The sequence below is a fragment of the Mus caroli genome, chromosome 12 (genome assembly GCF_900094665.2).
Source record: "Mus caroli chromosome 12, CAROLI_EIJ_v1.1, whole genome shotgun sequence".
NCBI classification, from domain to species: domain Eukaryota; kingdom Metazoa; phylum Chordata; class Mammalia; order Rodentia; family Muridae; genus Mus; species Mus caroli.
Window position 1 is genome coordinate 34020012 of NC_034581.1, and position 14983 is coordinate 34034994.

Here is a 14983-nt window from a genome sequence, read left to right on the forward strand (position 1 = left end):
TAGCTGGCGAGTGTCAGCCGACCCTGCGCCCTAGCTACTCCGGTGCTGGTCTGACCGGAAGAGTTTAGTGATGGTTCTTAAAAGTTTTAACCTCCCTTTTAGGCCACCATTCAACAAATGTAGGATACAGGTGTGTGTGTGTGTGTGTGTGTGTGTGTGTGTGTGTGTGCGCGCGCGCGCGCGCCTGCTTACGAAGGATCTTTAGAGCAACTCTTGTCTGTGTTGTCTAGAAATCCACAGTTTTGTTCACAGGTTAGCAGCAGCAGTTCAGTAGAGTCAGGATACCAATCAGGAATCAGCAGCATTGGCATTGCCTAACAGAGATAGCCAGGCCTCAGCCTCAGCTCCAGTCAGCAGGAAGGACCTAGATTGACAACAGGTTCTTGTCTGTGCCCCTCTAAGGGAAGCAAAGATCAGCAAAGATCTGAGCTCCACAAGTTTTGCAAGGTAGCTCTATAAGCAAGCCTAGCTCAGCCTCTGTCACTGTCTGCAGAGTCCTTTTATACCCTCTCGAAATGTCACTAGTCCTCCATCTGTCTTGTTTCAGCAAGTGTCTTGCCTCAGCAGATGCAACTGTCTCTGTTGACATCACTCTGCCAATCAACCCGAATCCATGGAAGCAGCAAGAAGCTGCAGGAAACCACCAGAAGATTGTTTTTGTCAATTTCTTTCTATGGAGTCCCTACAAATGGAGCTTAACTATGCAGTGTAAGGCAGACTAATACACGTGTATTGTTAGGAAAGTGTCCTTCATAATGGGTCTTTTCATGTGTTTACATTAGCAGAACATTGTTTCTCCTGTGTCTGCTTCAATGAAACATTCTTTCATGAGCCTGCCTTAGTCTTTCACCTGTGTCTACTTCAGCTACAGATACCCTTACATGTTTGCTCCAGCAAAACACCATCCAACTGACTTTCCAAAGAACCTTCAGTTTCCATTAGGCTTAAGAGTCATAGTTCTGATATAAAATGCAACAGGAATGAGGTATATGCACATATGTCGAAGTCTTTTTTTTTCTTGCTATTAAAAACAAAACAAAAAATCAAAACAAAACAAAAACAACAAAACTACCTGAAAGTGTATAATTTGTTAAGAGGTTTTTGTGGGAGCTCCTGGTTTCAGAAATCAGGAAGAAAGGATTCTAATGCTGGTATGTGATCAGCATCTGGTATGATGCTATGGGTTGCATGATATAGTTTGGCAAAATGTCATCTCTATCAGTTTCTATCTATGTCTATGTCACATAATGAGGCAGAGGAAGGGTGCTAATGAAGTCTTTCTTCTTTTGATTACAAAGAGAGGAATGGCCTCACGGGAGCCTCAGTATTCATTACTTTATCTAATATTAATTACCCCTACAAGCCTCTCTTGCAAGTACAATTAACATATGAATTTGGGAGAGTGTGTTATCAATAATGTGCAAGTGTGTGTTGGACAGATGGGAGAGAAAGAGAAATGGGACATGTTGAGAATTATGAAGGGAGCTGGAACTGGAGGCATACCAGAAAAGAGGAATAGCCTGTTATAAGTAGCTAGCCCCACTGAGGATGCCATGATAAAGTCCTGGCAGGTGCTAACACTGGAGGGCCATGTCTGGGTCCACGGCCATGCAAACGTCGGTGTAAATGGCTGTGCTTTATATTACAACTATAGACCACGGGGATGTTCCTGGTCTGGGCAGCTACCTAGGAATACTTGGATTTCTAGGGACTGTGGGGAGCCGACCAGCCCCTCACTGGTTGTGGCGTTCTAGAGAACTGGCCCCCTGTTTGCATTGGTGACAGCCCTTGGGAGAGCAGACCCTGTGCCTCAACCAGGAAGCACAGAGTAGCTGGCCCTAGTGTTGGAGGTGCAGGTAAGCGGACCCGTGAGAGGGTGCAGAGGTGATGCCCTTCAACCCCTCACCCTCCACAAGAAGCAGTTGGGAGAGCTGGCCACAGGGTTATGAAAAGCTGGTAAGCTGACCCTGCTGGAGTCTCAGTACTCCACAGAGCCGGCCCTGCCCCTCACCTAAGCAGCACAGAACCGGTCCTGGTGGAGGTGGCACAAGTGAGTTCTAGGGACAAAAATGAAGGAGTGCTGGTACCACCACTTGTCTGTCATGAGGTAGAGTGTGCTGGGGGTAATGTGCCCCCTCTCCCTGCCAGCTGTCATGGTCAGAAGATCTAGCCCTGAGGTCTTAAGAGCAAGAGAGCTGGCTCTGCTCCTAGTTGACCCTGACATCACCTACGCAACACATTAGAGCTGGGTCTGGTGGAAGGGGTCTGGATGAGTTGGCCTTGGCATGAGAGCAGGGGAGAGCTGACCCTGCTTCCTGTAAATGGTAGCATTGGGTGGCCTAGTTAGGGCAGTACTTTGCCCTCTTCATGCAGATAATGGAAAGCCAGCAGGTTGACTAGCTCATCTACCACCCAGGCCCAGATTCAGGCCTTTGACTTGGCTCACCCCAAAATATACATCATTTGTAAACTGTTAGGGACTCTTCCTGCTGATCTCTTGCTGCAGGAACTTCATAACACAGGACAACTGGATAACTGGGAGGAATCCCAGTGAGGATCTAATGTTGATGTTGTCCCAGAAGCCAGAGACATTGAATCAGACCAATGACTCGTTGCAATGAACATTAGCAAGTGAAGATGTGTGGACAGAGGAATATTTTGTGTAGAAATGAGCCAACTTCCATGATGTGATATTTCTCTCTCTCTCTCTCTCTCTCTCTCTCTCTCTCTCTCTCTCTCTCTCTGTGTGTGTGTGTGTGTGTGTGTGTGTGTGTGTTTCAATTTGGGAGGGCTAGGTTGCAAGGGCTGAGGGTAGATATGACAGGATTGGGAGGTGAGTGGTACTTGGGGGCATGATGTGAAACTCACAAAGAATCAATAAAAAGGTAAAAGAAAAGATTTTTTTTTTAACAAACAACAGCAGCAGTTGGTTCTGTGCTTAGATAAAAAAGATTTAGGCTAACATTAATAAATAACAAATAAGTATTACATTTATTATAAGATTTTTTTCTCACATATCAAAATTGCAGTTTCCCCTCCCTCTACCACATTCAGTACCTCCCATTCAGATCTATTTCCTTCCTGTCACTCATTAGGAAAAAACAGATTTCTGAGGATAATAATAAAATATAATAAGAAAAATAAAAACAACTAACACGGTGGAGTTCAACAAGACAAACAAACAGAAGGATGGAACTCAAGAGAAGACACAAGAAATAGAGACCTACTTGTTGCCACAAACTGGAATCCCATAAAAATACTTAACAGGGATCCATAATGTACATACAAAGTACTTAGTGCAGAGCCATGTAGGCCCTGTGCATACTGCCTCAGTCTCTATGAGTGCATGTGAACTTTGGTCATGTTGATTTAGAGGGCCTTGTTCTTGGTATCCTCCATTCCCCCTGGCTCTTACACTCTTTCTGCCTCCTCTTCCACAGGGTGCCAAGAGTCCTGAGGGGAGGAATTTAATAAGGCTATCCCATTTAGGGTGGAGTGTTCTAAGGTGTTTCATTCTCTACAAATGTCTGGCTATGGGTCTCTGTATTAGAATAACACTTTTTTGTTTCAATTATGAAATAATAGTTGTGAGTATACAATGTAGCCTTTTCGAGATGAATTAAAATAGAGAAATAGTAAAAAGAATATTTCATTTTGATTTGTTGTTTTATTCTATTTCTAAAACATGTAAGATGGATTTTATTTTTCTCTCATATAATTATTAGGAAATTATTTTTTGCTTGGAGTGGGGATGGTGCAACCACTCTGGGCCATCAAAAAATGAAACTAAAAATGTAACAAATAACCTAGTTATACCACTCCTCAGCATATGTCCAAAAGACTAGACAATCTGATCTACAGATACTTGCTTGGCAAAGTTAATTGCAGCCCATTCACTAAAGCTAGGAAATGGGAATAATTTTATTCAACAGTTGAGTGAAAAATAAGATTTTAATATATATAATTATTGGATATAATATATATGAATATTATTCAACTGTAAAGAAAAATAAAATCATGAAATTATCAGGTAAATAGATAGATCTAGAAAAGATTATATAAATTTAGTTAGTTCTGGATCAGAAACACAAATGTTGCATGTTCCTTCTCAACTGTGGGTCTTAACTCCAAATTTCCAATGTGAGTATCTAAACTGGAGTAACCATAGAAATCAAGAAAGTATAGAGTGAAGTAGAGACTTAAGGGTTCTTTGGAAAGTCAATTAGATGGTGCTGTGCTGAGGCAAACACTTGAAGGAACATTTCATTAAAGTGGACAAAGGTGTGAAAGGCTAAGGCAGACTCATGAAAGAACATTTCACTGAAGTAGACACAGGAAAGAGGATGTTCTGCTAAAGCAAGCATGTGAAAGGACTGTGACAAAGGCTTCTTTGCTAAAAACACTCTTGTATTGGTCCGCCTTACACTGTATACTCGAGCTCTATTTGTCAGCACTCCATAGAGAAACTCATCAAAAAAACTTCTGGTTGTGTACTGCGATTTCTTGCTGCTTCCACAGATTAAGGCTGATTGGATGCATGTGCTGAGGCAAGACTTGTGCTGAGGCAAGGCATGTGGAGAACATGGGGTATTTGGAGGGTATAAATAAGAATCCGTGGAGTGGCAGAGACAGAGCTTGGCTTGCTTGGTACAGCTTGCTTTGCAAAGTTTGTGGGTTTGCTTGTTTGCAGATCTTCGCTTCCCTGAGAGAGGCACAGCCTCAAATTTTTCCTGGTATTGCTGCTGGTCCCTTCTGCTGTCTTGAGCTCAGGCTGAGGCCTGACTGTCTCAGTTAGGTTGTACCACCACTGCTGATTCCTGTTTGCTATTCAGATTCTCTCTAACTGGACTGCTGCTGTATCCATGAAGAGTTTTTGAGTGAATCAAGCTGCTGTGCTCTGCTAACCTGTGAATTGAGCTGTCGATTTCCAGACAACACAAATGGGAGTTACTCCAAAGAACCTTTCTAAATGGATGCACTTTCCCTGCATCCTTTGTTTCCACAACTTCTGGTGGGCTTCAAGGGAGATAGAAGCCTTTAAGAACCATCATTAAAAATAAAGGTTTGAAACAAAATTACAATAGAGCAATAGTTCTCAACCTATAGGTTGCAACCCCTGTGGGCATTGAATGGCATTCAAAAGAGTCACCTAAGAAAGACCACCAGAAAACACAGATATTTACACTATAATTCATAACAGTAGCAAAATTACACGTATAGAGTAGAAATGAAAGGGTCACTATAACATGGCGAAATATATTAAAGGGTTGCAACATTAGGATTGTTGAGCACCACTGGTATAGAGGGACCATGACTGGGAAAGGGCCTTGGGAGAGGGTTAGTAAGATGCAGGTGATATGAAGTGGGAAAAAGAACTGAGGATGTTTTCCAACTCCTGTAAGAAGGGAGTTCAGTAGAGAAAGAGAAGAAAATGAAGAACAAGTAGGACTAAGGATCTTTAATAAAGTCTCAAGGAAAGATATTATATACTAATATTAAAACAGATAAATTGAAATTAACCAACTTGGGCTGACAATGTTCCTCACAGGAACTATAGACTATCATAACAGAAGTCTAAGCATCATGCATGAGAAATGGTTTGTCATTGTAATCCAAGAGACTCCCAAAACAAAATAGATTGTGAATTTAGAATTAGCCTTTGGTTTTCTGTCAGAAATTGAGGATGGACTCTTATTGACAAAGAAATTATAACCTTAGGATACAGAACTCAGAGGATTTAAGTTCAATCTTCTTTCTTGTGATCTTGCTTCTATTGTTCCAGAAAACACCATTCAAACTAGCAAAGGATGGAAATAACTAGATCACACTGCCCAGCTGTAGCTATGAATCACAAAAATCACAAACATGGAAGATATGTATAAAGGTTCAATAAGTAGCTCTCACATGTCATTGAGAACCAACACCTGTCTAAGTGTTCTTAAGGCCCATTCAACAGTAAAGAAATAATGCATGGTACTGAATACCTAGTCACTTTCCTGGGAGAGTCAAGTCATGGAACTTAGAAAAATAGGTTACTAATACCACTCTGCTAGAACAGCATAATTTCTTGTTACATTCTGAATCACATCCTTATACTCATAGGTTAATGTTGCTACCATCCCTCATCAAAAAATCCTTTCGTTACAGCAAGTATAGATCATCACACAAAACCACAATGGAACAATGCAGAGATCAACAGGTCTTGGGGAGTTCAGCATCAATTGATTCATCTGTTGCACAGCTCCTGCAAGTTTCTTAAGGAAAATTCAGGCAGAAATGCTGTAAGAGAGAAGGTGCAGAAAGTCTGGCTGTGAAGACAAGAATAGAATAATGGTAATATCTATGGACATACCGATAGAGAAAACAGAATGTGTTAAAAGGTTCCAACCTAGATAAATAACTACAGGCAGATAAAACATGCTAGAAGAAGGAGACGTGCTTCACCCAGAGCTGAACAGTATTGGTTTTCCAATGCAGAATGATTAGACTCTGCCTCAATTAGGATTACTATTGCTATAATGAAACACCACGACAAAAAGCAAGTTAAGGAGGAAAGGGTTTATTGACTTCCACTTCCACATTCTGGTCCATTACTACAGGAAGTCAGCACAGGAACTCACCGAAAACTGGAGGCAGAAACTAATGCAGAAGCCATGGAGCAGTGCTGTTTACTGACTGGTTCAACATGGTTTGATCTGCCTTATTATAGAACCCAGGACCACTAGCCCAAAAAGTGGCACAACATTCAATTATCTAGTGTCTCCGCCATTAATCACTAATTAATAAAATGCTTTATAACCAGTTCTTATAGAGAAAGTAATCAAGGAGCTAAAGGGATCTGCAACCCTATAGGTGGAACAACAATATGAACTAACCAGTACCCCCCTCTAGCTGCATATGTATCAGAAGATGGCCTAGTCGGCCATCAGTGGAAAGAGAGGCCCATTGGTTGTGCAAACTTTATATGCCTCAGTACAGGGGAACACCAGAGCCAAGAAGTGGGAGTGGGTGTGTGGGGCAGTGGGTAGGGGAGCGTGTGGGAGACTTTTGGGATACCATTGGAAATGTAAATGAAATAAATACCTAATAAAAATATATACTGTATTAAAAAAAAAGAAAAGAAAAGAAAAGAAATTTTCTCAGTGGAGGTTCCCTCCTTTCAGGTAACCTTAGCTTCTGTCAGGCTGGCATAAAACTAGCCAGCAAGCCTTAAAACCATGTACACAAAATTAACAAAGATTGACTCAGTAGGGTGTATTAATACATATTCATGCATGCACATTCCCACATTTATATGTGTGCAACAATAATAATTAAAGAGGCTACCAACTTGAAAGACAGCATTGAAAGCAAATAATGTAATCCTATTTCAATTAATAATATAATTAAAAAGTAAAGAATGAAATTTTAAAAATCTATGTAAAAGATATTTTGGCACAGAAAGGGAGAGAGGCTGGATAATTATATGCATTCTGGACATATTTTGAAGTTTTTCAAGAGGGTTTTAAATATGAGTCTGATAATAATAGTGTTTTCATGGTGACAATTCCTGCCTACACATGCTGGAAAATTATTTGCATAAACTCCTGAATATAAAATGTGAACATGGGTGAAACGAAGTGGTATATATTAGGATTGATGAAGTTTGACACCATTATTTGAAATTACACAAGTAAAACAGATCATTGAATATATAAATCTGGATTTTATTGGTTATTACTAAGGCATCAATACAAACTCCACAGTTGTTGATGTATAGAGTCTTTTTCGATCCATATTTTATAAAAATAGGCCATTGAGTGAGGTTTTTCATATCCCTCACAAAAAATAATAAAATATGTGCACATTATTTTTACCTAAACTGCAGTGTGTTTTTACAAGTTAGATACATTGTCATATTATATTTTTATCAATAGAACTTATCAGAATTATGATTAAATTATGATTTATATATACATTTTCATAGGAAACACACTCATGTGTTTCCAAACACATTTGTTGTTTTTAATACCTGCTTTGTACCCTGCTTATACTAGAAGTCATCCAATAGAACCCTCCCACCTCCATCCCAAATTTCATTTATCATTGTGTTTATTAATGACAATTCTGGTATATAAGACTCACAGTGCTTATTAAATAAGTACAAATGACACTTATTGAATCTTTCACAAATTTCATTTTTGAGTACATTATTCTAACTATACTATTTTCTTTTTACTTCAATGTGCCTTAGTTATAATTGAATACCAGATGCATTTGGGCTCAACACAATTAAACTCGATAGATATAAGTTTCTAAATGAGAGATTCAAATTCTAAAATAATAAAGGTTTGTGTTTGTTTTAAAATATTTAATCCAGCATTTTTCAGTACATAAAAATTGATGTATGGAGGCTGATTATGGGACAGATCCCCGGGTATGGCAGTCTCTAGATGGTCCATCCTTCTGTCTCAGCTCCAAACTTTGTCTCTGTAACTCCTTCCATGGGTGTTTTGTTCCCAATACTAAGAAGGGGCAAAGTGTCCACATTTTGGTTTTCGTTCTTCTTGAGTTTCATGTGTTTTGCAAATTGTATCTTGTATCTTGGGTATTCTAAGTTTCTGGGTTAATATCCACTCCCTATAGGTGGAACAACAATATGAACTAACCAGTACACCCTGAGCTCATGTCTCTAGCTGCAAATGTAGCAGAAGATGGCCTAGTCAGTCATCATTGGGAAGAGAGGCCCCTTGGTCTTGCAAACTTTATATGCCTCAGTACGGGGGAACACCAGGTCCAAGAAATGGGAGTAGGTAGGTAGGGAAGTAGGGGGCAGGGTCTGGGGGACTTTTGGGATAGCATTTGAAATGTAAATGAAGAAAATGCCTAATTAAAAAAATTGATGTATGGATTGCCAATAATTTACATAATTCTTTATTGTTACTTTTAGTAGTTAAATCTGTGTGTTTAAAAATGGGAAGGGAAGCTGTAAATAAATACTTCAAGTGATATTACTAAGTGGAGAAATTTGGATTTATCAGATACATTTTTTCAGATTATCATTCGTAGGACAGATATGTTTTCAATTATTCTTTGCCTCTTAAATATTTTAACATGTATTTGTCATAGGTGGCTGATAGGCAGCTACCAGAGGAAGTCAACCTGTTTGGCCCTGTGCTATCTACCTGCCATGGAAAAACTAGGCATCTCAAGGAGTGAAAATAAGAAAATCCTCTAAATGAATTTCACCTGCCTCTGAAGTACTCACACTTGGCTTGCATAGGGAGTCTCCTTGAACAGGGGAGCTGGGTAAAGTATGGTCTGTCTACACCTGCTTATTTGGTGGCTTCTCTTAGCAAGGTGCTTCTATTGACCAAGCTTCCTGCACATAACTCCCCAAATCCTGGATACCTTGAGAGCTGAAAATACTTTTCATGTGAATGGTCAAGATTTTGGCTCTTCCTGGCTGTTTCTACCTCACAGACACACTTAATGCATGGGGCAAAACCTTCAGGAACCATTATCAGAATCACCTCACTGATTCACACTGGTGGAAAAAAAGCCTTTCATTTATGCAATTAATATCTGTGACTTAAAAAAAATGTCACCAGAAAAATCTAATTGAAAAAACATGTTTTTACACAAATCATAAAATCAGTTTAAAGATGTATACAATGAAGAGGGCTGTAAAATGATGTTTTAAAACAGCAGCATCTGAAAAATCTATCAGTGCCATATGATTTGCTTTATCCAGAGGCTGAATAAGATGGGAAGAGCACAAGATCAATATATGCAGAGGGATGCTTCTTCATGGCCATGTGAACGAGGATCTTCAAAATAACTGTGAAGCAATAGTATGAAATATGTCTGGAGATACTCTAGTGCAAAGCTAAGTCAAACAACACATCTAAACTCACATTTCATCATTGGACATGTGTGCCCATCTAGAGAAGACTATAGTAGAACCTTCAAGGAGGTGGATACTTTTAGGTCTAATGCTCTTTGAGATAAAACACCAAATCACAAGTACATACAGCATCTTTATAGAAAATTTGCCATGAAACAGTCTTGCAAGCTGCGTATCATACAAGGTATTCACAGGGAGAAAACAAAGTCAACAAAGGCAACATCTACAAAACAGTGTTTGTTGTTTCTAAGTGGATCTATCCTTTTTTGAAAAAAACAAAATTAAGGATTATTCCTGTCTAAAAATGATCATTGGTCTATATTGATGTCAGCTATTGTAACACACATCCTCAGCTAAATGTCAAGTTGTTTTATTAAAAACAACAACAACAACAACAACAACAAACAAAAACAAGCTAACTAAGTCTAGTGAGCTCAGTTATTCTACAAAGTACGTTTTTCATTACAAGGATTTTTGATTGGGGGAATGGACAGGGTCTTCTGTTAGTGTCCAGACAGACCCTTTATAAAAGATATTATTTTTACAATATTTTTGGAGTGTATGACTGCGATGCATAATACATGGGCTGCTTACAGAAGCAGTCCTATTAAGATCTATACTATACTACATATCATGATAGCAAATGATGATGTCCAACAGAATCTCTAGCAAACAATAGAGGGCTTCAGAAATCTCTTGGCTTTGACTCCAAATTCCCACCTCTTCCTTGGGTCATAAGCCAGCACCCCCCAAAAAATATCTGCAAGGCTACTGAACCCTCCTTGATACAAGACAGAAGTAGAGATGGACCTGGGTCATATTATACCTGGAGAAAGATGTGGCTGAATCTATTCTCAATCCATTGAAGCCATGTATGAGGACTTCTTTGTTATTTGAGTACCATGGTATCAACTGAATGAGCAGCAATAGCAGTCACAGACTGTGAAGGTGGTACACCTACACGTAGGTGATGTAACACAGTGGAATGTTATTATTTCTCACCCCTTTATCATGTCCATGTTAAGTTATAGGATCTGAAGTCACTACCACTGGCCAAACATCTTGGCCTTCTATGACCTGCTCAGTGTTTTGACCATTTGCATACTTTTTATAAATACTCATGCCTTTATCTTAGAGAAATTCATTCAGTAATAAGCCCTATGAATCTCCCACTTCACAGAAATCCAGAATATATAATAAAGCAAAGTCACCCATGGCTCTACATGGCAAGGCCACAGTACAGAGCTCTATTGGGGCAAACTTTATCTGATTCTTTTGAGTTTCAGACATTATCTCTCAAAGCATGTGCTTTAATATTCAGAATTTCAAAACTAGTCTCTAAAAAGCCATGTAATGGGAGATTCCTTTGCCTATCTGGGCCCAGAGAGCTGATTTAATTGAGAGGCCTAATGAATACAGCAAAGAACTCTTACTTAAATTACAAAATAACCCTTAAGTTCCTTCATGGCTCATAATCTTGCTCATAAAATTGTAATTCTCTTAATTCAAGGCTTTTTAGTTGATACATGTCTCACAGAAATATGAAAATACCCTCATGATCCCTTTCCTACATTTAAAGTATGTATATTGTGGTAGGGGCCTGCCACATTCTTATGATTATAAAATCTGGTGATATATTTGATCTTTGAATAATACATCCTCCTGGGAATTTTAATTTCTATCTCTATTCTATAATGTTATTTTATCAGAAGTAAGGCAAGACTCCTTTGGCCCTATTAACTAAGGCTTTCCCAATGGTCCAGGAGCTTAATTACTGGAAGTAGAAGCCGTTTGAGATGAACCATCCTCTACCTAAAATGCCTTTGTCTATATTTAGGTTATAGAATATGTGTGACTTATTCAGGGTTGCCTTAGAGGTCCTTTTTAGTAAATTAAAGTTAATTTTTATGGTTATTGCTATGACATTACAAGCTATCAAGAAAATAGAGAGCCCCACCAATAAAATAGAAATGCTACTCTGAAATAAAAAAATGAAATTGCCACTGTATTCTACAGTGATGGAAACAGATAATCTTTGCTTAGTAATCACATTGTGGGATAGCTAACATCAAAAAGCAGAGTCTTGGCAAATGCAGCTACACACTAAGCTGCTGACTACCTACTGGTTTTGTTATTTATGGTCTGGATGCCCTCAATGTTAAGTCCAAAGGCTCAAACTTTCCATGTCAGCCATTGTTTCTGCATAGCAAACACAGTGCTTCACATTCCAGGGAATTTGGCTAGCCTAATATGCCTTACAACTAAAGAATCTCTATGGAACACCAGTGACTGTAAAAAGAGATCTTCAGCTAAATTTTTGAGCCTGCCTACAAGCTAATGCTGTTCTCCAGTCATAGTTAATTTTACCAATAAATAATGTTACAAATCACTAACAAGAAACATCTACATCTGAGCATATCATTTAAAACCTAATTGCAACAGATCCTCTCTTACCAACCATATAGACAAAATATTGGATTGTAGAGAATTTTCAGGTCTAGGCACACATAATTTAGGCTTTGATTGTGTCACTAGTGCGCTGAGCCATACTCTGCCACATTGGACCTCCTTGTTATTGGTCAAATTAAAACAGTATCAAAAGTGTTAATGTCACTATCCTTAACTATGTACCAAGTAAATCTTGACTTAAAACAACAGAACCACGGAAAGGCAAGCTTTTATGCTGTTTTGCCATCAACATCTTTAAGAGGTTTTGTGTCAATATAGTATCTGTATACAAGACCCACATCAACACCAGTGTATAAATACTTTATAAAGTTTTCCTCAGGACTAGAGATCATTTGGTAAAATGCTTGATTCGTATCCCCAAAGCCTGTAAACAAGACACAGTTGTGCACACCTGAATCCCAGCACCAAGTACACTGTGACAGGAAGATCAGAAATTGAAAGACATCCTCAACTTCATACCAAGCTTGAGGCTCTCCTAAGCTACACAAGAGCCCATTTCCAACATATCAAAGACTAACTCAGCTCTAAATTAAGACTACATAGATCTGGACAAGAACCTTGCCTTGGAGAACACATTACCTCAGACAACATCATACCACAGCAAAGTCTCATAATTAAGTGTGACATTTTTTTTTCTTATTTTTCTTACCCAGTGATGAGTAAATAGGTCTGATGTGCATGTCAAGGAGGTTAATAGATCTGTGGAGTTATAGGATATCTTTCAATTTCTCCTTCTACATTAAGGTCTGATCTTGAACTAAGGTTCTCTTGCTTGCACAGCAAACACTTTTAATGAGGAGTTGAGGCAAGTTGCCAATCCTCCTCATTAGTTTTATAAACTGAATTATTTAAAACAGTAGTTAGTAGATAAATAATTTAATTAAAATAAGTGAAAATTTCAATTAAAAGCTGATTTTGAAATTGATTTTCTGGTCAAGAGTGATGGTGTACACCTTTAGTCCCAGTTCCCATTAAGCAAGAGCAGGAGTTTATCTGTGAGTTAGGGCCAACTTGGTTGACATAGTGAGTTCTAGATCAGAAAGGTTTGCATACTGAGATTCTGTCTCAAAAAATAGTTTTCAAGTTAGCCATCCTTTAATGCCTTTGTGCATTCTCTGACTACTTGCTGCCCTTCTGAAATCACTTACGTAGCAGAAGTCCTTCACACAGAGACTTCTAGAAATCTAAGCCTTGGAATGTCCTCAGATACTTATAGCCTTAATTATTGCAAGAGTCTTGTGCAATGTACCATAAGTCATTTATGGAACTATGGTTAATCAAGGAGTAATATGGGGCAATATGGGAAGGAAAGGCATAGAAAATTAATATCTGTATCTATCTATCTATCTATCTATCTATATATATATATATATATATATATATATATATATATACACCTATACATCTATGTGTGCGTGTGTGTGTGTGTAAGAGCTGTGGCTATAGCTGAATGCTAAAATATTTTCCTGAAATCTGTGAGGTTGGAGATTAGATATTCACTATTGGAGATAGTTGAAAGGGAAGTTCTGGGGTAAGGGTAAGCATTAGCTAGAAAAGTTATTTTTCTAAGAGAAAGAAAGTGGTTATATATTAATTATAATAAAATGTTCAGTGATATTTGTATTTCCAATACTCTGTATGTGGTGGAGACTTGTGTACACTAACAATGCAGTATATGTGCAGATTTGCATGTTATGTGGGCATATAATGGACACTGAAGGCTAAAGGTGGAAGTCAGGTGTCTTTTTTCAGTCACTCTTACCCCATTTTATACGACTTGATATTTCATTGAATCTGGAGCTCACTGACTCAGCTGAGGTGACCATCAGACTCCAGGGATTCATGTGTCTCCACTTCTCTGGTGTTCAAATATTCACCACTAAGACTGGCATTTACCTGTGTGATGGAGATACAAATATGGAACAAGCAGTTTACTATCAAAGCCCCGTCCTCAGCCTTCTGATGTTTTCTGTTTGTTTTGTTTTGTTGACTTAGATTTTCTATTTACTTATTTTCATCATAAAAGGTATTTAACCGTGGATTTCACTTTCCCTTTTCTGGATGGTAATCTTTTTTCATTTTCTTAACAAATGTTTTCTAATACAAAACATGCATCTGTTCCCCATGACACAGAAAAGCTTCCTTGGATGTGACTGAAAATGTACCCATAAGACAGTACTGAGGTTGGAGCATGTCCACTGTGAAGGCCATCCTTGGGGACAGGACATTGTGATGTGGATTGATGAACTGAAGCGTGGTAATCTCACCTTTGTAGAGACATGACTATAAAGTATCATCCTTCAGTTCAGCACTTTATAAGGTCATTTGCAACCTTTGGTAAAAGCGTTCTAAGTGGGGTGGGAAATGCCTTTAATCTCAGCTCTTCAAACGTAGAAGCAGGTGGATCTTTGTGAGCTCAAGGCCATCTTGGTCTGCACAGCAAGTGTCAGGACAGTCATTGTTTGTTATATAACAGAGATACTCTTGAAGAAGAAAAAGAAGGAGAAGGAGGGTGAGGAGGAGGAAAAAAAAGACAGAAGGAGATGAGGAAAGAAAGAAAGAAAGAAAGAAAGAAAGAAAGAAAGAAAGAAAGAAAGAGAGAGAGAGAGAGAGAGAGAGAGAGAGAGA